The sequence below is a fragment of the Myxocyprinus asiaticus genome, chromosome 25 (genome assembly GCF_019703515.2).
Source record: "Myxocyprinus asiaticus isolate MX2 ecotype Aquarium Trade chromosome 25, UBuf_Myxa_2, whole genome shotgun sequence".
Lineage (NCBI taxonomy): Eukaryota > Metazoa > Chordata > Actinopteri > Cypriniformes > Catostomidae > Myxocyprinus > Myxocyprinus asiaticus.
This window is the reverse complement of record NC_059368.1, coordinates 18,409,583-18,435,416: the sequence shown is the minus strand read 5'-3', so window position 1 is coordinate 18,435,416 and position 25,834 is coordinate 18,409,583. Positions and strand designations below refer to the sequence as shown.

At 37.3% G+C, this 25,834-nt stretch overlaps 1 pseudogene; it reads right to left on the bottom strand.

Annotated features, from left to right (window-relative positions):
* Nucleotides 1-232: 232 nt before the first annotated feature.
* LOC127415616 (ryanodine receptor 3-like) lies at nt 233-25,336 on the bottom strand (annotated as a pseudogene).
* Nucleotides 25,337-25,834: the final 498 nt, after the last annotated feature.

Below are 25,834 nucleotides of genomic sequence, written 5' to 3'. Positions count from 1 at the left end.
TCCATGTCCTTCCAAAGAAATGACTACCCATATGCACCCGACGGCCCTGGGATTCATTTTTGGATTAGAACAAAACCATTAAAATTATGTATCATCCTTTAACCATTCATACATTATCAGAAAATGCAGTTTATTTTTTCTATGGGTTATCGGATGGACAGTCTTATGCTAAGTCATAAAAATACATGAATAGTCTATACATGAATTTCCTCACTATCCTCCTATCAGATAATTACCCTGTAGCCATCAAAGACGTAGGCTTGGTCATCTACTCCCAGCATCATATCAGGTCTGCAGCCAGGCCGTGCCCAGCCTACTCGCATGTCACCTACAGTGAGAGCCTCAAACTCGAAATACCACTTCCCTGTCCTCACAGCATAGGTCTTTTCCACACGGAAGACACGAATGGATTCAATGCCCTCATCCACTTTGTGGACAGCTAAAAAAAAATAAAAATAAAAACAAATTAAAAATCAATGAGTGGAACTTGAGGAAAGAGAAATCTTTGAACAAATAAAATAACTGATAATATTTTACAACTGCGCGATGGATCAGCAAATACAGCTGGAGCTAGATCCTCGTCAGCCTATTAGGCACAAATTAGGGCTCCTTTCAACTTTCTTGCAACTGGAAAACCATGTAAGAGCATCTACTGTACATTAGACTCACTCTCTTGATCTGGTGGGTCTATGTAATATCCGTATCCGACCAGAGTCCGGATGGCCTCTCGGAGGCTGTCTCTGTTCGATTTCTTAGTGCGTTCATCTAATAAAGCATATGGCACCAAACGTGGATTGCGTCGGTTTTTCAAATCCTTTGAATAAAAAGCAAAAGAGAAAATATTAGAAAACTTTCAGAAAAAAAAAGTGATTTTAAAGGGATAGTTCATCCAAAAATGAAAATTCTCTCATCATTTACTCACCCTCATGCCATCCCAGATGTGTATGACTTTCTATCTTCTGCTGAACACAAACTAAGATTTTTAAAAGAATATTTTGGCTCTGTAGGTCCCCACAATGCAAGTGAATGGGTGCCAAAATTTTGAAGCTCCAGAATGCACATAAACACAGCATAAAAGTAATCCATATGATTGGTTGAATCTATATCTACTGAAGTGATAAGTTAGGTGTGGGTGAGAAACAGTTTCATTAGTCCTTCTTTTATTTTTGGTGATTTGCATTCTTCATGCATTTCGCTCCCTACTGGGCAGGGAGGAGAATTTATGAGACTGTCCTCGCTGTGGACTGTGGCGCAATGACGTAGTGGATTCATTCCACTACATAGTCGATTTCCGTGAAGTACTAGTTGTTTTTAATGTGCACGCCCACAGCTACATATTAAATTACATTATATTCTCTTTACAATATTGTGTTATTTAATGTTGTCAGTACGGCATATCGCCTATACGCAATTTTGTTTGACAGGTTATATTAGCCTAATGGCTAACTAAATGTTAGTAGTTTAACTTCTGCCAGTAGACATCTGTGTCTGTATAAGCTTTAATGATTCAATTCATCCATATAATAAATGTTATTTTCTCTCTGGTAGCTTCAAAGTTTGGTGTTTATTTTAAAGATTGGATATATGCATTATTTTGTATTTTATCTCCACGAAACTGCTCTACTTGTGCCGTATCATAATCGACCACTGCAGTATACATAAAGATTCTTTTTATTCTTGTCATCTCAAGTAAGTCATATTTTATAACAATATATGTGTTGTCCATAATCCACATAACTTCGTAATCTATTAGCCTATACATTTTTATTTGTCCACTATGTTTTGCTGTCCAAAATGTAAGGTTTATAGATGAGACATATCTATCTGTAACTGTATAATTATACTCTTGTCTTATAGAGACACTTTATTTCATAGATGTATATAAGAGGTTATCGGCATGTAATAATCATTAATGTATGAATCAAATAAAGGCTATATATTTCTCTGTCCCTCTGTGATATTCGTGAGGGAGTATAAAACATGTTATGCTAAAATAAGATTTTAATCCCAAATCGGACTGTATATGTTCTCGAAACAGAATCAAACAAATAAAAAAAACATATAATAATCATCTTCCATACCAAACAAATTCACTCCAAATACTCAGCAACCTCTCATATTCTTTAGAAGACTAAAATCCCAGATGCTGAAAAGTTATTAGTACGCTATACTATACTACTAATATATATATATAAAAAGTTAAGGAAATACAATCATTATTGCACTCTCTCACTTTATATTTACACATAACGCAACATAATGTACTGTACATGCTGAATAAAATGTTTGCATTAACAACATCCAGCATATCATGACTCCGAACATTTTAAATCCATCAAAACATGGATTGAATCCATTACGTAATGGATGTCCGTGACGTAGCAGATGAAATCCACTACGTTATCGCTCTACAGTCCGAAGCGAGGTCCTCTTTGAATTTATGGTAAAAACTGACTTAAATATTGATTTGTTTCTCACCCAAATGAGAAGATATCGATTAAACCACTGGCATCATTTGGATTACTTTTATGCTGACTTTATATGCATTTTGGAGCTTCAACATTTTGGCACCCATTCACTTGCATTGTATGAAACTACAGAGCTGAGATATTCTTCTAAAAATCTTCGTTTGTGTTCTACAGAAGAAAGAAAGTCATACACATCTGGGATGCCATGAGGGTGAGTAAATAATGAGAGAATTTTCATTTTTGGGTGAACTATCCCTTTAAGTTTAAAAGGCTCTTTCAGCAATATCTTTCATTTCTCTTTTAATCATTATTCACAGCTTTTTCGGTGTGCCTCAGGCAAGCAGACATATCCAATGTCATAACTAATGAATAATGCATAGGAAAACATTACCTGCTGAATACCATAGGTCCATCCTTGTTTGATGCGGTCTTTGGCCCAAACATTATGAGCATTTTCAGCTAGTTTATCAACTAGAACCTCTTGACCAGGTGTCAGTTTCACATCAGAAAGGTCCAGTGGTGTGGGTTTATAACCATTTGCCATCATGTAGCTATAAAACAATTAGGATTAAAATGGCAAAGGAATTAGAATAAAAAGTCTTAATGGTTATATATCACAATGTCACTACTCCTGTCAATCATACTAGTGTCTTAGTAGGCTTCATTTAAACAGCTATTTGCAATAGAAACTTTATGGTCCTGGTGTTTAATATGTATGTTGATCTTACTTCTTGGGGAGTTTCATTTTTTTCAGGTCTTCTTCAGCATTTAAATTGACTTGTGCAACATGGCAACCCAATGCAAGAAGAGTCCTGCAATAGAATAACTCTTTATCAGCAAAACAATATAGGCTATACTTTTAAAGTGCAAACTGAAGTGTCAAGGACAAGTAAGTATGCTGCAACATCTCCTCATCACTGACCCTCAACACTGGAGCCCCGCAGGGCTGTGTTCTCAGCCCACTCCTGTATTCCCTGTACACACATGACTGTGTGGCAACACATAGCTCCAATGCCATCATTAAGTTTGCTGATGACACGATGGTGGTAGGTCTGATCACTGACAATGATGAAACAGCCTACAGAGAGGAGGTGCACACTCTGACACACTGGTGTCAGGAGCACAACCTCTCCCTCAACGTCAGTAAGACAAAGGAGCTTGTGGTGGACTTCAGAAGAAAAGACAGAGAACACAGTCCCATCACCATCAATGGAGCACCAGTGGAGAGAGTCAGCAGCTTCAAGTTCCTGGGTGTCCACATCACTGAGGAACTCACATGGTCCATCCACACTGAAGTCGTTGTGAAGAAAGCTCATGAGCGCCTCTTATTCCTGAGACGGCTGAGGAAGTTTGGAATGAACCGCCACATCCTCACACGGTTCTACACCTGCACTGTGGAGAGCATCCTGACTGGCTGTATCTCCGCCTGGTACGGCAATAGCACCGCCCACAACCGCAAAGCACTGCAAAGGGTGGTGCGAACTGCCAGACACATCACCGGAGGTGAGCTTCCCTCCCTCCAGGAAATATATACAAGGCGGTGTGTGAAAAAAGCTCGGAGGATCATCAGAGACTCCAGCCACCCGAGCCATGGGCTGTTCTCACTGCTACCATCAGGTAGGCGGTATCGCAGCATCAGGACCCGCACCAGCCGACTCCATGATAGCTTCTTCCCCCAAGCAATCAGACTTCTGAACTCTTGATCTCCCACGATCAAATACATCAGCACTGCACTTTATTACCCTTACTCTTATATCTCACACCGGACTGTCATAAATTATATTATTATTATATTATGTTCTCTCTTAACAACTGACTATCAACCGACAGCCTGAATGTCAATACAGTACAATACTGTACATTCTATATATATATACACTTTTTTATATATTTTTATTTTTTATTTTTATTGAATAATGTGTATCTATATAGTGCGTATTGTATACTGTATAGTGTATGTTATTATTTGTATACTGTTGAGTGTAATTATGTGTATAACAGATGTTTAAATTGTGTGTTAATTTGATGTTATTGTAAATTGGTATATGTCTCATCACTGTCACGACTGCTATGTTGATCGGAACTGCACCCAAGAATTTCACACACCATTGCACTTGTGTATATGGCTGTGTGACAATAAAGTGATTTGATTTGATTTGATTTGATTTGATCAAAAAGAAATGAATCTGTGCAACACCTCATTAGCTGGTTATTGCATTTGATCTAAATGTTATTGTACTGCTGAGTCTAGAGACTGTGTATTGAGAAGAAAAGTATTTGTGGCCACAGCCTAAAATATTTTCTGGCATTCACTCACTTAGTCTTAAGCATTTCAATAAGTGTGGCCCAAACTATAAAAAATGATCAAATTAAAATGTATGTCTGTATCTAGGAGCTTCACAGCAGCATTGTGATTATACTCACTTCAAGGTTTCTGTTGACATTTGCAGGTTATAATTCTTTTCCGTTTCTGGCAGTTTAGAGAAGTCAGCAAGACAAGGGTGCTGTCTTTTGTTGTCATCTCGGACCTTAAAAAGCAACATTATCTGTAAATAAGTGTCAAGTACATACTTTACATTATATACATATTTTTATACAAAGGCAAAACATTCAAACAAAACAAAACAAAAAAAAAATTCTGTACTTCTGCTAGGAGACTGAATTAAGATTTTTACTCAAGCTGATCTCTGATATTAATGATGTCTGTTAAATCCAGACAGGATACGTTTTCTAAACAATGTTTATGTTACATTTTTTAACATAGAACATCTGTGATTTCATTTACTGCTTCAGATTGAATTGGGATCTTTGCATTTAAGTGTCTAATGTCTGCTTGTGGATGTTACAGTAGGTCATGTGCCTTGGATGCATGTATGATGAACTCCTTTAACATAAACATATAGACATATATTTAATTATATAATTATAATCTATAATATTTAAATATTATGTACATATGTATAATTATGGCAACTGATTTTGGTGAGGATCATGCCTAACGCTGTAACTACAGTGGCCATTCTGAGCAATCTTTGAACAGACTCTCCTTATTGATTCATTTTTAAAGGGGTGCCAGCAGCACTTGAACTGAAGAAATGTTTATCCAGAAAGTTGGCAAAAGGTCTAAATCCATAATGAAGGTGCACCAGGTAGTGCAATGAGAAATTTAACTTTAGCTATAGTGTTCGGCAAAAGGTCAAATCTAGAAGTGCAATCACAAATGTTCTTGTCCATTCTTGGGATTAGATTTCTCAGAGGACGCTTGAGTTTGCTGAAAAACAGTAGGCAATCTGCTCCTTAATTCATCCTAAGGTTGTGTGAGATAAACACAGATGCGTTTAATTCAGGATTAAAATTACAAAAGAAACTTCTGTGAAAAACACATTTACCTAACATCCTCAGGGAAAACTATACTCGTGAATAAGGCTAAAATAAAAAGAAATTCTACTTGTACTTCTACTCTGAGAACTATTTCTGCACAGTTATTGAATGAATTAAAGAGAGAAATAATGAATCAGCTCAGCGATCGGATGAATGAATCAGCAAGGGCAGTAATATGACTAGTAACACACACTGTGATTCCAAGATCCAAAAATAATTCCACTCTCAAATTCCTGACTTTCTAAGCTCTTTTGATTGATGTGATGCAAGAGAGATTGCGAAAGCATTTAGGATTGAATAATAGTGGCTGAATTAAAAAACCATTGTGCTTGCCAAAATGCCACTCCGCTCATGACAATGCCACTTTGAGCCAACAAAATCATATTAAAATCAGATTAATCCGTGAACAGCTGGGCCTCCTAAATATTTGTTCTTACTAAATGATCCGATCTGGCATTTGGAGTAACTGCAGTGCTCAACCATAATTCTTTTTTTCTGCCACACTCCTGGACAGCATCCTGCTCATTCAGATTGTCTTAACTATTGTAATACAGCAAAGCTCTGACATCAGTAAGTTTTTTTTTTACTGTGCTCTGCATTTCTGGATGTAGTCTCCTACAGTGAACGATGGGGGGAATAAAACTGGACCAAAGTCCTCCCTTGAATTCCATATACCATAACTATCTGCAAATTAAATCTGCATACCCATCTGCTGTGTAGCTACTTGGGATGCTTAAATATTCATTTAAGCTGCAGTCAAGGACTCTAAATTCAGATTGACATTTTCAATTATCCTCCTTTGGGCTCTTCGGGTAGTTAAACCCACAAGGCAGAAATGATCCTTATATCAAAGCTTATGAAGTGCATCACTCAAAGATAATCTTGCTTCTGCCAAGGAATTCTGATGATGGTATTTGGTATCCTTGTCTTCTAAAAAGTGCTCCTACCTTGCCGTACATCCAGCCGAGCTCTATTTTGTTCATGCCCCAGAGCTCATGGATGTTCTCAGCTAACTTGTCCCGCACATTTTCAAGATGTGGAGGTAGGACAATCTGGATCACAAAACAATAAAAAGCAAAATTACTTAAATGTTATTGTTTATTTTACTTTAATTTCTAGTGTTATCATCATTGACAAAAATGAAAATGAAAAACACTGCACATGAAAACATTTTTGCTTACTAAAAATAAAAACATAACTGGAAAAACTAAAACTATACTAACAAACACAACTCCAAAACTAACTACAATAAACCAAAAAATCATGATTAATTTTAGCATTAGTTTTGATACACCACATACCTGTATTTTATAATGTGAAACCGTTACAGCCTGCTTCCAATAATCATTAAAATGCCACTAGACTAAAATTTTAACTAAATATACCAAAAAAATAAAATAAAAATAGAAAATATTTAAAAAATAAATCTAAACTAAAACTAACAGTAATAGAGTGAAAATTAATAAAACTAAATTGAAAGTTGAACACAGAATAGAAATTAAAAACAAAATAAAAAATTAAATAATCTAAAAATAAGATATGATTCTGTTATTTCATTTTACATTTGAGAGGGGTAGATCAAACAACATTTAACAAAGTGTATAGCAGAGCTGAACAAAATGTAGATAAGAGTGCAAAAACATGGAAAGAACAATGTCGACACTGAACTGCTGATAGTATCACACCTGGCTGGTGTCGACAGGAACAGGAATAAAGGAAGCCTGGGACAGGAAATCTGTGGTGCCAAGAAGATCTCTCACTGCCTCCAGGTCTCTTTTATACTCTTTTACAGGCTCCACAAGCATCTTTTCTTTAGGAAGAAGGGCTTCGTAACATGGTGCATAGCCTGCTGGAGGCAGGAACTTAAAGTCTCCATGCCGACCTCCCAACAAGAAACGGACCCTTGAGAAAATCAAACATTGAGCATTTAACCTCATGATCAATTACTTGATTAATCTAATCACAAAATGTCTTGGTTGTACTTAATTTATTTGGAGTTGTTTGAGAAGTCAAGTGACTAATTGCCTGTCTCTGTTGATTGAACAAACAGAGCCTTGGACACAAGGCAAGAGAAGAAAAGGTTCATTTGACACACAACACTACTTCCTGTAAAAATATTTTAAGTTTCAAATCGCCATGTTCAAAGTAAAAATTATGGAAAGATATGGTGAACAATTTCTAGAGACAGAGGTGTTTCTAGCCTTTCATCAGTGCTGGAGTCCATCAAGTAATAAAATGCACCCTTATTTTCTAGGGGTGTCTGTGGGTTTGCTCCTCAGGGAGATTTTTTATGTTTTTTTTAGGATCTAGGAGTGTTATACATCTTTATACCGTGTGCCATTGAAGAGATGTTAAAGTGATAGTTCACCTAAATGAAAATTCTCTCATCATTTACTCACCTTCTTGGCATCCCAGATGTGTATGACTTGCTTTCTTCTGCAGAACACAAATTAAGATTTATAGAAGAATATTTCAGCTCTGTAGGTCCATACAATGCAACTGAATGGGTGCCAAAATTTTGAAGCTCCAAAATTCACATAAAGGGAGCATAAAAGTAATCCATATGACTCCAGTGGTTAAATCCATGTGTTCAAACATGATATGATAGGTGTGGGTGAGAAACAAATCCATATTTAAGTAATGTTTTATCATAAATTGTCCAAGGTGAAGGAAAAATGACTTAAAGGCTGCGTTTACACTGCAAGGCTTAATGCAAAGATACAATCTTTTTTTGTCCCGCCTGTTTACATTCACTGAAGACATGACTCGTATTTGATATTTGTGTTTTCATTATTCTCCCAACCTCAGGTTTTGAATGGCCTTGTGCTATTTAATATCTTCAAAAGTAGGCAAAATTGCACGTAATTATTTAGGCAAAGAAAGGCGAAAGCAACTTTTTACTGCTGCCATGGTAAGCACACTTTAATGATTTCAACACTGATTAGACGAGTGTGGCTAAAGCCCTATTCGGACGGGATTAGTTTTCCTGATATATGTCTGCAAATTAATTACTACTGCGGACATCTGTAATATTTACCGTCAATTCGCAGGCATGGGATAAGCGATGTCTTTAAAATTCACATAAAATAGATGGGTGTGTCTACAGCATTTACACACTGCTGTCACACGTAACTAACCTATTAGAAAATGTATAATGTGCTTATTAATTATGAAGGACATATTAAACATGATCATATACTGTATCTGTGATTATAAGAAGAAATTGATTGGACTATCTGGCTAAATACAACAGAACTGGTGACATTAACAAGCCTGTAATATTGTACTACACTCTTGAATTAAAAATATGGACGAAACACGGGGCTCAACACAATTTCCCACAATCAATCTGCTCAAATCATCGAAAACTGCTTGTTTCTCTTAATAATATTTAATATTGAAAGGGCTTAAGTGCTGGAAAGTGTAGATTTACAGGCTTTTTATTAATTCGCACTGGATTAATATTACCAGATTTTTACAGACCATTTTATAGTAGGTAATCACGCTGTAATCTTTACTGGCATGGGAACGCACAGCCTGGAAAAATTACTGACATGACCGATTCACACGGGATTAAAATTACTGAGAAGCTCTGGTAAATATTACATTACCCCACGTCCCCATATAAAACTAATTCCATCTAAATAGGTCTAGAAGTCAGTAGTGGTGGGACCAAGTCCACACGGTTGACGACAGGGAGTGGGTACAAAACTTACACCTCAACGAGAGAAGCTTTGAGTTTTTGAGCGAGTGCCTACAGGCACATCTGCTTCGTAAGGACATGCAGTTAAGAAAAGCCAAGGGGAATTGGATATGCGTGTTTAGATGTAGGTCAGATGTTCAGATATCAGATAAGTATCTGATTTAAAACCACATTTGGAAGTGACTCAGATCGGATGTGAAAAAATAAGATCTCATGCGTATTTTTGCATTAACACATGTGCAACAATATCCGATCTGTGTCAGATGTGAGTAAGAAATCTGATTTTTTTGTGACAGCCAAATCTATCAAAACCTATCATATCGCTTCTGAAGATATGGATTTAACCACCAGAGTCATCTGGAGTACTTTTATGCTGCCCTTATGTGGATTTTGGAGCTTCAAAATTTTGGTGCCATTCACTTGCATTGTATGGATCTACAGCGCTGAGATATTCTTCTAAATATCTTCATTTGAGTTCAGCAGATGAAAGAAAGTCATACACAAATGGGATGACATGAGGGTGAGTAAATGATGAGAGAATTTTTATTTTTGGGTGAACTAACCCTTTAAGTCTATCCCTCACAGCTTCGTTTTCATTCCTGTTAAAAATCAAAGATTGCGCTACTGTGAATAAGCTCTATACAGTAATCTCCCTCGTCAGACAGATTATTTATTAGTAAAATTGTATGCACACAACAGAATGCATTGACTGCAGATTGTGCCTAAGTAAAAAGAGTCTAGCTTTGCATAAGACAACCTGGCTGGTCTTGCACTTAGCTGTAGATAAAAAACAAATTTTCTATAAGTTTATGTATACATCTTACCATATTCCTGCTTGGTAATTATATTAAATTGTAACTCTGCCTGACAGGTCAGCAGTGTAGGTTATTACATAGTGAGAAACTCACTTCACCCCTGCAGAGAAACTGATGACAGGAAAGAAGAAGCCATCTACGTTGAAGTCTTCAAACATGCCTTGCACTGGCTGGCCGTTGATTCTGAAAGATATGCTCGGGGCTCCGAGATCCAGACAGCAGCTCACCACATCGTCTGAGTTCAGCAAGTGCTGATTAATAGAGGCTACGGCCCGTGGAATTCGCCCTTTCAGACATTGGAATTAATATTTATTTTATTTGATTGTGAATTTGTGTAGGGGTTGCAGCAACTAGTCGACAAGATTAGTAATTTCTTTAAGACTCATTTTTTATAATGTCATATTAGCCAATGATGAATGTTCAACCTAGTGCAGAACAAAGCCTTGAATGTACCTGACCACAGATGAAGCCCATCAAACCCATAGGAGTAAAGGTTGTCACCCACACCATTTCCTCCCCAACCCTCTCCACCCCCAGGATAGGGGGCGTATCCTTTGGTGGTGGCCCAGCCAACGCGAAGGTGGGTGGGCTCACTGGTCACATAGTGGTCCACTTGATCAATGATCAGTTCAAAGTACCACTTTTTATACTGTGCTGAACCTTCACTCACGCCAAGGAAGATATTGGGTCTCATACTGTAAACAAACAGAGATCTAATGTCTAAATGCAGGTCTAAATACAGTACAGTGACCCCAACCCAAATGTATCTGAACACTTAAGCAGACTTGAAACTGTGTAAATGGAATTGCATTACTCTATATGACAAAATATCAAACCAAGTCGCATTTATTTTGCATTTCTTGCATTTATATATAAGACTTATGGAACAAGCACAATTGTACAGCACAACATTTCATAAAAAAAAGTATTTTAGGCTTCAAATGATAAAACAACAGACACTCTGTATCAAAATTATGATGAAAGTATTTGAACACCTTCTGGTAGTAAAATGCTAGCGGAACATGTCCATAGTTAATGTGATGATCTACACCTGTGGTTACACAAGTGCACCTGTGTAAACCTGAGTGGAACTTACTTCATAAATATACTAAAAACAGCCTTGACACCAGTTATTTACAAAAATGGCTCAGAAAAGTTAAATATAGATTTATTTGTTCACAGATGTCACTTGGTTTGATATTTTGTATGTGCTCATATATTCACAGGTCCATTGAGGAAATTTGTACACTTTGATTGTCAGGATGATTTGCTTACCTCTGAACATCATTGATCAATCGTGTCTGGAGCAGAAGGTCTCTCTTGGGAAGCAGGTGGTCACAGATGAAATTCTGATTGGCTCTCACAGCCACACCATTGCAAACACAAAGGGAACAGAGAACGTCTAGAATCTGGGGGATTGTGTGAAACCAAGAACATTTTTAAGAATGTTTTCATGTTTTGCTTTAACTTTTCATAATGCACACTTGCCCTAAGCAGAAATTTACAAAGTCTTGTGTCTACGGATTCTCCAGTGCATCCTTGGGAGTGTTTGATCACATAACATGCTGTGCAACCCCTTGAATGTATTAACGAGTTTACATGACCCACATTTCAAAAGACAGAGCAATTCTCTCAAGTCAAGCAGCAAGGGTTTGCACCAGTAGAGCCACCTGCCCCTTATTAAAATGTCTGAATATCTGCACCAGTTGTTGCATTTAACACCTTGTGAAGACTACAGGGGTGTAAAGTATTTGAGTAAAAATACTTAAGTGTTATACTTAAGTATTATTTTTTTGGAATTATACTTTACTCAAGTGCAATTTAAACAGAATACTTGTACTTTTACTTAATTACATTTCCAAAGAAAAAATTGTACTTTTTACTCCTTACAATTTTATTTAAACTTGAAAAGTACTCACTACATTTTTGCAAATCATTTTCTTTTGTCTTACTGGACTGATGCCACCTTTTTACTGCATCTGACAAATGACAAATGACAGACCAGAGGTCAGTCATTTTCAAATGGAGTGTCTATGGTCTGCTGTGTGGAGTTCCAACCATCAGCAGAAGCCACATTTCTGATCTGATTTGAGCTTTGGATACATTGAAATATTTGTGCGACTTGACCATATGTGACCGCCTGACTGAATGCGATGTATTCATTCAAAACTATGAGAACGAAGTGAGAAACACTAACAATTTTTGTCCAAACTTTTATTCTAAATGCCTGCTACTTCTACAGATTGGACAGTTATGAAGTCAAAAATGATCATTCACGTTGCAAATATATATATATATATATTAACAAAAGGCTTTTATAATTAAATGTGTATATGTCATTAATTTCTACACTTGCCTTCATATTTAAATCATATATATGAATTTCTATTCCCTGTTTGCTGAATTATTATTGTTATTATTTGGCAACAATTAATTATAATAATAACTATAAAACCAGCAATGATAATGATGAAAATAATAATGATAATAAAAATAATGGAATCTGAGCAAATATTAATTATGAATTATGAATTTTATTGAATTTATCCATCTGCTCAACAGCAAAGTTTGGCAGCAAACCTCATAAAACAGTTCACAAATCCAACAACATAACTAACTTTCTTCAAAGTTTATTTTGATTTTTTTTAATCTTTCTCTATGTCTCAAGCGGCTGGGTGCTCTGACATCGCAATTCGTGAGTGCCTTCTCCCATGCAACGAACATTGCGTGACTGGGAACGTTGTTGCAAAATAAAATAATGTAGTTCATTACACATCTCAGGGCAGTTCCGAAGTGAAATGTCCACTGTGTGCAGCTAAAAGAGAGTGAAATGTTCTCCTGAACAGATGAAGTTTTAAAGCTTAATGTTTTATCGAGATTTAAATCAACAAAACCGAGCTCCATACCCTAAACCTTAAACCTAAACCTAACTGATAGTGTCATAAAAAGCAAATGTGACATGCAAAACACAATTTCAGAAGAAACCACATCATTTTGTGTGCTTCTATGACACTTTCGGCTCACGTGTCGTCTCGCGTGCTCTTCAGGATTCGTACCCCGGTCATTTGTATTGCATATGCAACACACTATCAGTTGAAGAAACTTGTAAATGTTGTTGGTAATGTAATGCAAATGTTAAAATTAGTCATCCGCTATAGTAAAAGTGTTTATATGTAATAAGATAGCATTGTGTGAGAAACAGGGCAAAAAGTAAGTGTTTATTAATTGATAATCTGCCGTTTTACTCGTGATTTGAGGGAAAGGGGATAAAAGTCGTTGCACCTCTAGTGTTCATTCCACCAGGAAACTTCTATGTTATTTACAACAGGCCACATAAAAATAATTTGCAAAAATGTAGTTATTGTTAGATGATTCTATGACAAGGTTGTGAATGCCAATGGGGGAGAAATATGACAGTCATCAGAGACAGTAAAAAGGTGACTTAACAAACCAATCGAATTTAACAACATGTCCTATCTTGATTTCATTCTAGCTATGAAAAAATGTTACTTTTTACTTTTTTAATACTTAAAGCTACACTATGTAACTTTTTTGTTAAAAAATAACAAAATGTTAGTAATGAGAGAGTGCAACAAAAATCCATCTTCCAAACCATGTCTTTACCCAAATACACTTTGATAAACCTGTAATAATGATTTATATTTTAGAGCTGTCGGGATGGATTTTGCGGGAAATTGCATACATACGTCATTCACCCGTGCGTGTTGACGTCATATCCGTACACAGAGAAATAAGCTCCAGCTACTGTAGCGCATGTATGGTGTGGGAGTAGTGTGAAGCTGAAAGTTTGTTGTCACAACAAATGAGAAAAATTGACCATAGATCATTCAAAACGGCAAACCTCCGGGGAATCACTGGTTGTAAAAACAAAAAAACCCCGAACAGAGCAGAGTCTACAAGCAAAAAGGGAAAGTGACAGAGTCAGTAATAAAACTCAAATCAACATCGGCTTGGCTTTTCAGAGGTGGCGACAACTTATAGGATTTAAAAGCGACCCAGAGATGGCTTTTTTCTTACTCAAAAGGTAAGATATTTTATTATTATGGTATACAGTACTGTGCAAAAGTTTTAGGCACTTGTGAAAAATGTTGCACAGTGAGGATGTCTTCAAAAATAATGCCATAAATAGTTTTCATTTATCAATTAACATCATACAAAGTCCAGTAAACATAAAAAAGCTAAATCAATATTCGGTGTGGCCACCTTTGCCTTTAAAACAGTCCCAATTCTCCTATGTACTCCTGGACACAGTTTTTCTTGGTTGTTGGTAGATAGGATGTATCAAGCTTCTTGGAGAATTCGCCACAGTTCTTCTATCTATTTTGGCTGTCTCAATTTCTTCTGTCTCTTCATGTAATCTCAGACTGACACGATGTTCAGTGGGGGGCTTTGTGGGGGCAATGCCATCTCTTGCAGAGTGCCTGTTCTTCTATTCTAATCTTTTCTATTTGCAAATGTAATGTTTGGGAGACTAAAATGTATTTTTCCTATTGACAAACTAAAGCTGAAGATATAAATAACCATCTTTAGACAAATGTTTTTGTGAAACATCTTAAGTGCCTAAAACTTTTGCACAGTACTGTATGTATAGTTGTTTAATCACACATATACGTCTGTCCTTTACAATATTTTAGTTCTAGGCTTGACAAGGACATGTGAGTCTTGAAATTATGTTGACCACTGGTCGGTAACAATGACAATCTATCGATTAGTTACTACCGTGATCTATTTGGCCAGAATATCCTGCAGTTATAAAAACTTTACAGTGTTTGACCTTATTAGACTAGCAATCGTTATGTCTAATGTTAACAAACATTGCCTAACTTTTGTAATGTAATTTATTTCAAAACATCAATGTTTCCAATAATCCAAACAACAGCGTAAGATATGGCACTTACCTGCTCAGATGACATGTTTTCGGATATCTGTCTTTTCCTTTCTTTTGTTATTTATTTGTCCATTCACTCTGATAAGATGTCCTGTATCCATGTGTACACCGGTGCTTCGAACCACATTCATCCGCGCAGAGGAGCAGAGCCGAAGCACAACCAAAACAATGTTCTTCCGCAAGACGCATTCAGTTTTATTTTTTAACCGCTAGAGGGCCAAAAGTTACATAGTGTAGCTTTAAGTACAATTTATTGTGAATACTTTTTTGCTTTCACACAAGTATGTTTTTGGCTAGATACCTGGGCTTTTAATTGAGTAACATTTTCACTCAGTATCCATAATTTCACTTAAGTATAATTTTACAACCCTTGAAGCCTAAGTTCATTCTTATTCTTACATTTGTAGCTCTGAATAATACAGAAATGTACAGATTTATAAGGAATGATGATCTGAGGGGTTTATATATGGATCTGTATAAAATGCTGCATTTTCAGCTCTTCATACAATATTTATAGTATTCAGGGCTGCAGGCTTTAGTCTCAATGCTGAGAGAGCTAATGACGCTTTAGAAAGTGTTAGCACAAGGGTCTGCAACATCCTTTATATTCCATACTCATCTGCGTGTGTGTGTGTATGTGTGTGTGTGTGTGAGAGTTAGGGTTAGGGGATAGAATCTATAGTTTGTACATTATAAAAATCATTATGTCTATGGAGGGCTAGCTAAACCAACGTCTGTGTGTGTGTGTGTGTGTGTGTTGTGAAACAAAACATTTTTACCTTGTGGTTGCGTCCATGCTTGTACAGGAGAGAAATAATGGATTTGATGTGAGCCTTCTGAATGATGTTCAGAGATTCTGGACTCTCGATTAGGATACAATGAAGCACCTCTAAAATGCCTGCAGAGAATTGCTTTATTAAAATATTGCATTGCAGTAATTGTAAACAGTAAACACAAGGATACAACTGAATAAAGCTAGTATAGCAAAATAAAAAGGCTTGTCATGTTTTAAAAGTAAGGAGAATAATTTCCCAAATCTTTTGGTATGAATGTTAAAGGCTGTGTGTCCAATCAAACTCTACTGTATTTTCATCTGTCAGTAATTTAATTTGTCAATTGGTAGAAGCTAGCCAAATTACACAGATACCAACATGGACAGGTTGTATGACATGCGCTCATTCTCAAAAACAATGGAAAAACCATGTACGGTAAAAGAAAATACAACCCAGACTACATTAAACACAGAAATTAATTTACAGTACAATTAACCTACAAAATGAATGATAAATGTACTGTACAATAAACAATTTTTGTACTGTGACATGGAGCTAGATTTTCTAAAACCACTGATGCCGATGGTCAATTGAGTTGAGCGTGTTTATGGCAGATTGTTAGACAGACTGTTTAATGTAGAACTCCTCTGTAATTAATGCTAATGTATGTGTCCAATTTGATGTATAGCAGTATTTACCTGATGAGGACTCCAATCGCTCAAGCTTGCTTACTAGCCAATCCAGCTTGCGAGAGAACTGTGTGCAGTTGGTCCTGTTTCCTCGAATCAGAGAAGCTAATGGAAAAAAAATCAATGACAATAAACTCACTGTTAGACTTTTATTCCTTTCACACCTCAGACTAACACTTGCAAATCCCTTTACTTATGCTTCACACAAATATTTCCTTTATTGAATGTCCTTTTCTCAGAGAGAGCTAGAGTACTGCATATATATTCAGTATAAGAAAAAAAAAACAGGATTCTTCTTAGGAAACACTAATCTCGATAACGATGACATAAATTGATCACCACTATTTAACACAAAACAGCATGGGCTTCACTAAATAGAACTAAACACAACTATAACCCCTATTAAATACCAACAACAACAATTTACAGTCCTCATAAGCCCCCATTCCTTGCCTGGGCCAACATCATTAAATATTCAGGTTCAAGAGCTTATGACCACTCCCCCCAAATGCACAGATAAGCAGACAGGACCTCAGCAGAGAAAAATAAAAAAATAAAAAATAATTAATTAAAAAACATTAATTATTTGATGTAAGTTTTTTTAAAACACAGAGAATACATATCAAAATCAGTTATTACACTTTCTTATAATGACACCTAGTGGTGTGGATGCAGCACCATTCAAAATCAATCGTTTTCAGTTACAGATGCCATTGTAGAAATTCACTATTCATGATCAACTGTGATTAATTTAATCCAAGAGTGAAAGTGTCCAATAACAAGACGGTTACTGAGATTTAGCGAGTAGTATTCAGCTGGTCATGTGATTCTAAAATGGCAGCCCCCATGAGGGCGCCCCTCCCCATATAGAATAAAACCTGCTTTTATAAGGTTACTGATATGACCAGAATGCTCATCTCAAATGAGTGGTCATGATTTTATACGTATGTTTCAAAATTACAATTAATTTCTTTAGGAGTAAATCTTTTTTAATGGGGAAAATATTACTGAGTGCACCTTTAAGGAGCAAAATTTGATAACGTAAAGGTTACTTAGAACTAAAATATTTGTTTCAGTGAGGGTGCCCCAACCTAACAGATGATATTCTGAAAAGCATTCCCCCTAATCTAAAGCTTTGGTGTAAATAAAGTACTAAATGTGGGTGATCTTCAACTAACCCACTGTTTTCCCTGGGAGCAATCCATCAAATCTGACACCACAGCTAAAGGCACTTTCCGAAGAGGTGCTGTTGTGATTTGTCTAGGCGGTTTTGAAGCACAAACACACTGAGCAGAGCTACTCCTAAGGCAGTAAATGCATCCGTATGGGGCCGTAAAACTGGCTGTTGTCACCTGACTAATGTATTGCGCCTACTGTTCTGCAAACAGACTCAGCACAAGTGTGACCTCAGTGATTCTGAGTGAGCAAAAAATTCGGAACGAGTCTCAATAGGGGCTCTGATTAATGTCGAGCCAGTCAAGGTGAACTGAAGAGAGCCTTTACACTAACTGGATCCTTAGGTGGTGTTACAATATCAAATAAATCTCAATAGCTAAAAAAAACTGGCCTGGCCAAAAAAGACTGTCCTATATATAAAAGTTTTAAAATGCTTGAGGGAACACTATATAAGTTATAGAGTTGAAACAGTTAAAGACATAATCATTAAATCTCCTAGTGCAATTTGCAAACATGCCAACTTCAATTACTGTATATTATCTGTTTCTCTATAATAAATGTCTCAACTGTTTATTCAGTATTTTGCACAATGTATTGTAATGCACATTGTATTATGTCATAATTTCCCAAGTACTTCTTGTAAATATGTGTATTATGTGCATGATATGAGAATGTTACTCATATATGCATATTTGTATTTTGTGCATTGTGTGTATACTGTGTGTTTTTGTGGATTATGTATCCTGTACATTGTCTTTATTATGTTCTTCTCCCTGCTGGAAAAAACAAACAGTTAAAACCAGCTTAAGATGGTTAGCTGGTCTTAGCTGATTTTAGCTGGTTTGGGCACATTTTATCTGGTCAGGCTGGGAGTTAAGCCTGCTGAGCACCAGCTTGGCCAGGCTGCGAGATCTGCTAGACCAGCTCAGATAGGCTGGGTGAGCTTAAGATCATCTTAAAATAGCTAAGACCAGTCAACCAGCTCAAGCTGGTTTTAGCTGTTTTAGCTGTACACAATTGCAGTGTGTGGTCCACGCAAGTTTTTCACTTTTACAGACTCTTGTATATGTCAGAGTGATAAATAAAGCAATTTAATTTCATCTGATCTGATTTTATTTATTTATTTATTTATTTTATAACAAGCCATTAATGTGAGATTGCAATTTCTTTTCATATAAGCTTTCTAGAGCTATATTGCATCTTTCTTAACTTTCTGAACTGTCTTATATATGGTCCTCCTGTCCTAACGACAAGTTTACCCTTCATAAATCAGGCTGAGAGTCAACAACAAGGCAATATAAGAGAACAGAATTGCTATTTAACTGCCACTAATAACAGTCACATCTCTTCACCAACATCCTGGGCTAAAGGCTGGAGGCTGTGGACGTGTGATAGAGCTCTTACCCAGGAGCTCATAAAGGAGGTTAAGAATTGTCTTCCAGGCATCTCCTGCCTCCTCGCCTGCTAACTCCTCAAATTCAGCCACACTGTTGTACACATTCAGCCGATCGATGCAGTGTGAGACCAGGGTTAGCATTCCCTAATATAATAAAAAAAACAATCAATGGTATGCATTACACTGGTTAAAACTCTACAGCATCTTTACCGTATATCTTTGAGGTTTGCAGAAGATAGTTATCTATGTTATTGCAAACAACTGAAGGGCAAAATTTTTGCAACTCTCAATGCATTACACAACATTAGGGATGCACCGAAATTCCGGCCACGATAGAGAAAACAAGATGAATATCTTGGCCAAAAATGTAAACATAAAAAGAATCTTTGACTTGCATGTGAAATGATCCTGAATAGGGGTAAATGTAGCTAAATACAAATGATAATAGATGTTAAACCCCTTAGAAAATTATTATAATATTAGTTAGTTTTTTTAAATAATTAGGACTTTATAATTAATTTTATATTAGCGTTTTTTTTGCTGTCCAGTGTGTCCAGAATTCTTGGTTTCGGACAAGAATTTTCATTTCGGTGCATCACAAGTATTAGTGTCAGAAAAAAAGCATGCAGAGGGCTAAAGTTTACATATTAGGTATCTTAAACGTTGCCTATAAATTTGCTTTGTTATCATGGGTGTGGCTTTTAATCCTGGTTTCTTCACCTCCTCTTTGAAGAGATCCTGCCGCTTGATGAGGGATCGGAGCTGCCTCTGTTTCTCCTCATGTTCCAGCTCAGAGTCTGGCTGCTGAAAGTAATTGATGAGGTCATTGAGGGTCTGCAGCACTTCACTCACAGGCAGACTGACCTCTGATGCCTTTTCCCCATTCAAACCATCCAGACCCCTGAGGCCAGGAAATATTATTAAACAGCTTTAATATTTTAAAATATATTAATATAATGCCACTCACAGTTAGGAGGAGAAGAACGTTTCTATTTGAGTCTGTCATACCTGATGAACTGAGTGAAGAGGACTGTGGTGTTCCGAATGATGCGAGCCGCCCGGGACTCCTCGTGCTGACAGAGCTGCAAAATCAGCCCATCATCCATATGGCCCTCAAGAGACAGGATGGCCTGCCCACACCAGAAACTAACATTAACATTGACTGAGAGTAAAATGGCTGCCATGGAATCCTTCACATCAGCAAACCCATTCAGATATACAGGGAGGCGCCAGAGCATGTCAGGTGAGGCATGGAGATTGATGATAAATTCACCAAGTAAAATAAAAAAATTACATATACAGTATACAATAAAAATGTATTGTGAAGATATATGAAAAATGTTGGCTTAATGGACCACAGTCCAGCTTAATAGACCGTAACTCTATGGCATAATAATACTGTTAAATGTCATGAACTCCGGTGGCACGAGCGCAAATCTCTCTGCTTGCACGCATATTTCCTTCACTCCTGCACAAAATTGGACGCACGCCCTCAACAATTCACTGGCTTTCTTATGACATTTCCCTGCTCTCGCTAAGAGAGTGCATGTGTGCGCTCAAAACTTGTCCCATGCACTCGCAAATCTGTTATAAAGCCATATAGCTCTGCCTCTGTTCATTCATCACAACGTGTCTATTATTACGAGTTCGACATGATATCAGGTCGACGTGTCATCAAATGCATTTGTAACGAGTGCAGTTTAAATATAGAGATGGAGACTGGCTTATGTGATGCTCCACAGTACAAACCACTATTGCATGTTAATATTGGTGTTTTGGTTCATGCCGTTGGCTGTGCTATTTTCAGTGGCTGGAAAAAACAGGGTTTATTGATAAATAGACTGTGACAAGACAAATCAGTGGAAGTTATCTTCAACCTGAAACCTCTGTCCTCACAGGAAAAGGGCAGAGAAACAGTCTGTTCAGCACAAGCCACACAAAATGAAATGTTGTTCAATAGATTCGAAAATCAAATCAAGAGTCACCAAAGTGAGGATTGTGGCTCTCTGGGCTGTTTGTAAAGGTGGTTGTGTTTTTTCTGGCCTTAAACCCGGAGTTAAGCTGCATAGCACAGCGCTGGAGAGAGGTGCAGTCCCTCTGAGCATGTAATCCTAACTACTCCCACAAAACACATTGTCACCATGCCTACCTCATTATCACATTTAAACCATGGCCTCATATATCCTACACTTTACACAGAAGCTACTGTGGTTAAGCTTGTGCCAACATGAGCCCGTGCTGTGAGCCCCATAATCTTTAATGGGATCATAACTTATGGCACATGATGTCATAGATATGTTTGTCATTCAAAATTGAATATCATAATGATGTATGTGTGACCTGAAGAGGGAGCTTTGTGACATGCTCAGCCCCTTAAAGGGTTAATTCGCACAAAAATCAAAATGAATTTACTCATGTCGTTCCTGACCTCTATAACTTTATGTCATACGGGTTTGAAACAACATGAGGGTGAGTAAATGACAATCACATTTTTATATTTGGGAAAACTCTTCCTTTAAGATAAGAGTGAATGTTGTTTCATTAAAATGTTGATGCACGTATCAAATTCAAGGCTCTGATGCTGGCATACAGAACAGTCACTGGGTCTGCTCCAGCATACCTAAAATCATTTATGCAGAGCCACACACCCACTAGAAGCCAGCGGTCGGCTAAGGAACGTCGCCTTGTTGTACCAACACAAAGAGACACCAAAACACTTTCCCGGACTTTCAGCTTCATCATACCACGATGGTGGAATGACCTTCCCAACTTCATCCGTGAAGCTGACTCACTCTCTGTCTTCAAAAAACGACTAAAAACATATCTTTTCCATGAGCACTTAACAGGTCATTAAAAAAAAAAAAAAAAAAAAATACAAACTTTGAAAATGCTAGTGAAACTTTGTAATACAGCACTTTTCATACCACTGTCTCCTTAAGATGATTCGCTTATGTTTTCCACTTTTGTAAGTCGCTTTGGATAAAAGCGTCTTCCAAATGAATAAATGTAAATGTAAATGTAAATTAAAAGTGCACAAGGACAATTTGTCTTCTTACCCTTCTCTTCAGTGGCCCCAGACGAGAAGATTTTGCATCAGGTGCCTGGTAGGACAGCCATAGGCCCGTGGACACGTGCATGATGAAACAGACCGAATCGCCGTATTTGATCTCTGCCACCCCCATCCCATCTATATCTCGCTTTGGGCTGGAGTCACCCTTTTCCTACCAAGGAAAGACAAATGACATGAGCCCTGCATTTACTGTGCCAACTCATTGTCATCTGTTCAGCGGGGGCAGTCACAGTCAATAATTTAATGTGGACCTGTTTTAAAGGAATAGATCACCCAAAAATGAAAATTTTCTTATAATTTACTCACCCTCAGGCCATCCAAGATGTATCTGAGTTTCTTTCTTCATCAAAATGATGCATTTGGTAAAAGATTTTTAGGATTTTCAGGCCTCCTCCTTTAAACAATGCAAGTGAATGTACTCCATTTTGACGGTCCAAAATGCATATTTAGGGTTCATCAAAATAATCCACACTACTCCAGTCGACAAATAAAGTTCTTCTGAACCCAATCGATTGATTATTTTTAGAAACAAAACAATACTTAGACAGATGACGTAAGCTCGTTGGTAAGGTCACGCGTCACGTGGAGGAGGCAGGAAGCGTGCCATTGTTTACAAGAGGAGCAGTGCTGTACAAAAGTTTAAATGTCTTTGCTGTAGATTTGTATTGTTCAAAATGGTCATTTGGCATGTGTATCCTGGATGCTTCAACCTTCAGAAACCCCAAAGAAAAATATAAACTTTTCATCGATTACCTATACATGATCATGAGCGTTTGAAGCTCTGGCTTATCGTGCTGAACGTGGATATCAGTACACCTCTACATTCTCTCAAATATTAGAGGGTGTGCAGAGAAATTTTACCACTGAGGATTTCAGACCATCGAAAGAAACAAAGGGTTGATATCTGAATTAATCGGCTGTGCCTGTGCTGTTTTTCCAGCGAATTCAGGTATGTGTGAAAACGTTGTCATTGTTACGCCTCCCTCAGCGCTCCGCTCATCACCCGATTTATAATTCACCGCACCTGCACTCAATTCACTTGCTCATCACTGCCTGCATAAATAAGTTTGTGAAGCTACTCTTCTGTGTGATATCACCTGTACCATTGATCTCACTGTGTAAACCCTGGAAATCCTGTGAATCTCAGTAAACGCTCTCACACATGGTTTCATTAACTACGACTTGTGTGGCTTGAATTCCTGACAGTCATATAGCCTATATATTTCTGCTAAAGAAAAAGCACAAGTAGATAATGCAATGCCATTGCTCCGAAATAAAGGATGGTTATTTACTGCAGTAATGTTTTTTTATTATTATTTGGAAATTATTTTTATTTTATATTGTTTTGGACTGTTTTGGTTTGTGAACGGCACTTGGTCTGTGCAAGTTTCTCTTGTAAACAATGACGTGCTTCCTGACTCCTCCTCCACGTGATGCGTGACTTTACCAAGAGCTTACTTCATCCCTCTCATGAGCGCACATCACAGAGATGTACGGAAGCAAACATTTGTAGTTAAAAAGTATATAAGTATTGTTTTGTTTCTAAAAATAATCAATCGTTTGGGTTCAGAAGAACTTTATTTGTCGACTGGAGTCGTGTGGATTATTTTGATGCACCCTAAATATGCATTTTGGACCGTCAAAAAATGGAGGACATTAACTTGCATTGTTTAAAGGAGGAGGCCTGAAATGAAATCCTAAAAATCTTAAATTCTGTTTTGATGAAGAAAGAAACTCAGATACATCTTGGATGGCCTGAGGGTGAGTAAATTATCAGCAAATTTTCATTTTTGGGTGATCTATTCCTTTAACTTTATTGAGAAAAAAAATAGACAGTAGTGAATCTGGGTTTGTGACCGCTTGTGACTTGTTACAGCTCAGTGAGGCTTATGGATCTCCAATATAATGATGAATTCATGCACTGCGGACTGGTAAATGGGAAAAGGACGTAGTAATTACAGAGTCACTTGCAGTACTGGCAGGTATACACTTAATTAATCATTTTGATTAATAATAAAAATAATTTGTCTGACAGCTGAAGCTGTTTGGCACTGAAGGTCATTGATCTGTCTTAGTATTGTAATGGAACACTTTGGGGGCCATCGTCAACCATGAGACATGGCAGGCCCAGTAGTGATGAAAGAATTGTAATAGCCAATCATTACACATTTTACTGTGACTTAAATAAGAGGGCAGCGCTTCTAGAATGAAGCTCCATTCTACAAAAGTTTCTTTCTTATCACAGGAAAGCAGTACGTCTGGCAGAGGGTCTCTCCTACAGCAAATCAATAATCAACATTCGAGTGTATGATACCAAAGTCAGTTTCAAAGTAAGTCAGTCCAATCTGTGGCCATCTTGGGAACACTGCTGGGCAGCTATTTTCTATGGATACATGTGGCATGAAAGTACAGCCCCTACCTACTTAAATAGGGAAAGACCGAAATCTCCAAAACAGCTGGTTAATATTACATTCAAATAACACAGAGAGAGAGAGAGAGAGACGCAACGAAGCTCTGTGTGTGTGGTTGAGAGCTGCTGCTGAAAAGCAGAGCGACTGCGTGGTCAGTGAGCTGAAAAGCCACTAGGGTGTGTGATGCTGAAAAGCAATGTGTGAATGGGAAGACACTGAATAGTGTGAAAATAAATGTTGTACGTTTGGATGTGCACCCGGCTCCCACTTCCTTCTTCCCAAACGAGCAGAGGTCTTTCACAGTAGAATATCTCAGATCTGTAGGTCCAAACAATGCAAGTGGATGGTGATCAGCACTTTAAAGCTCCAAAAGTTGTAGTTAAAGTCATCCATACAACTCCAGTGGTTAAACTGATAGCTTCTAAAACAATACGAATGCTTTGGGTGAGAAACATGTCAATATTTAAGTCCTTTTTAATATAATTGCTTACGTTCATGAAAGGACCCAGAATTAAGGAACTGGGTCCAATGAGGATTGTGAACATTGTTCGCTTGTAAACAAATCGAGCTGTACTTCCGGTTGTATCGCATCAGTTCTCGTATGAACATGCGGAAGTAAACAATTAAAGTGAAAAGGACTTAAATATTGATCTGTTACTCACCCAAAGTGATCGTATCACTTTAGAAGACATTAACCACTGGAGTCGTATGGACTACTTTATCGATACTTTACGACTGTCTGTGCTTTTTTAAGCTTTAAAGTGCTGATCACCATCCACTTGCATTGTATGGACCTTCAGAGCTAAGATATTCTTCTAAAAATCTTTGTTTGTGTTCAGCAGCAGAAAGAAAGTCATACACATCTGGGATGGCGAGAATTTCCATTTTTTTATTTTCATTTAATACAGGTGCTCTGTCTCAGGCTGAATAGTCTCTGGTGATACACTGTTTTCTGTTTATGGGATTCCAGTGTTAAGACATTTTTTTCAGGCTCTGTAGAGCATTAAAAAGTCTTTTGACGCTTTGATGGCTTCTATGTGGAG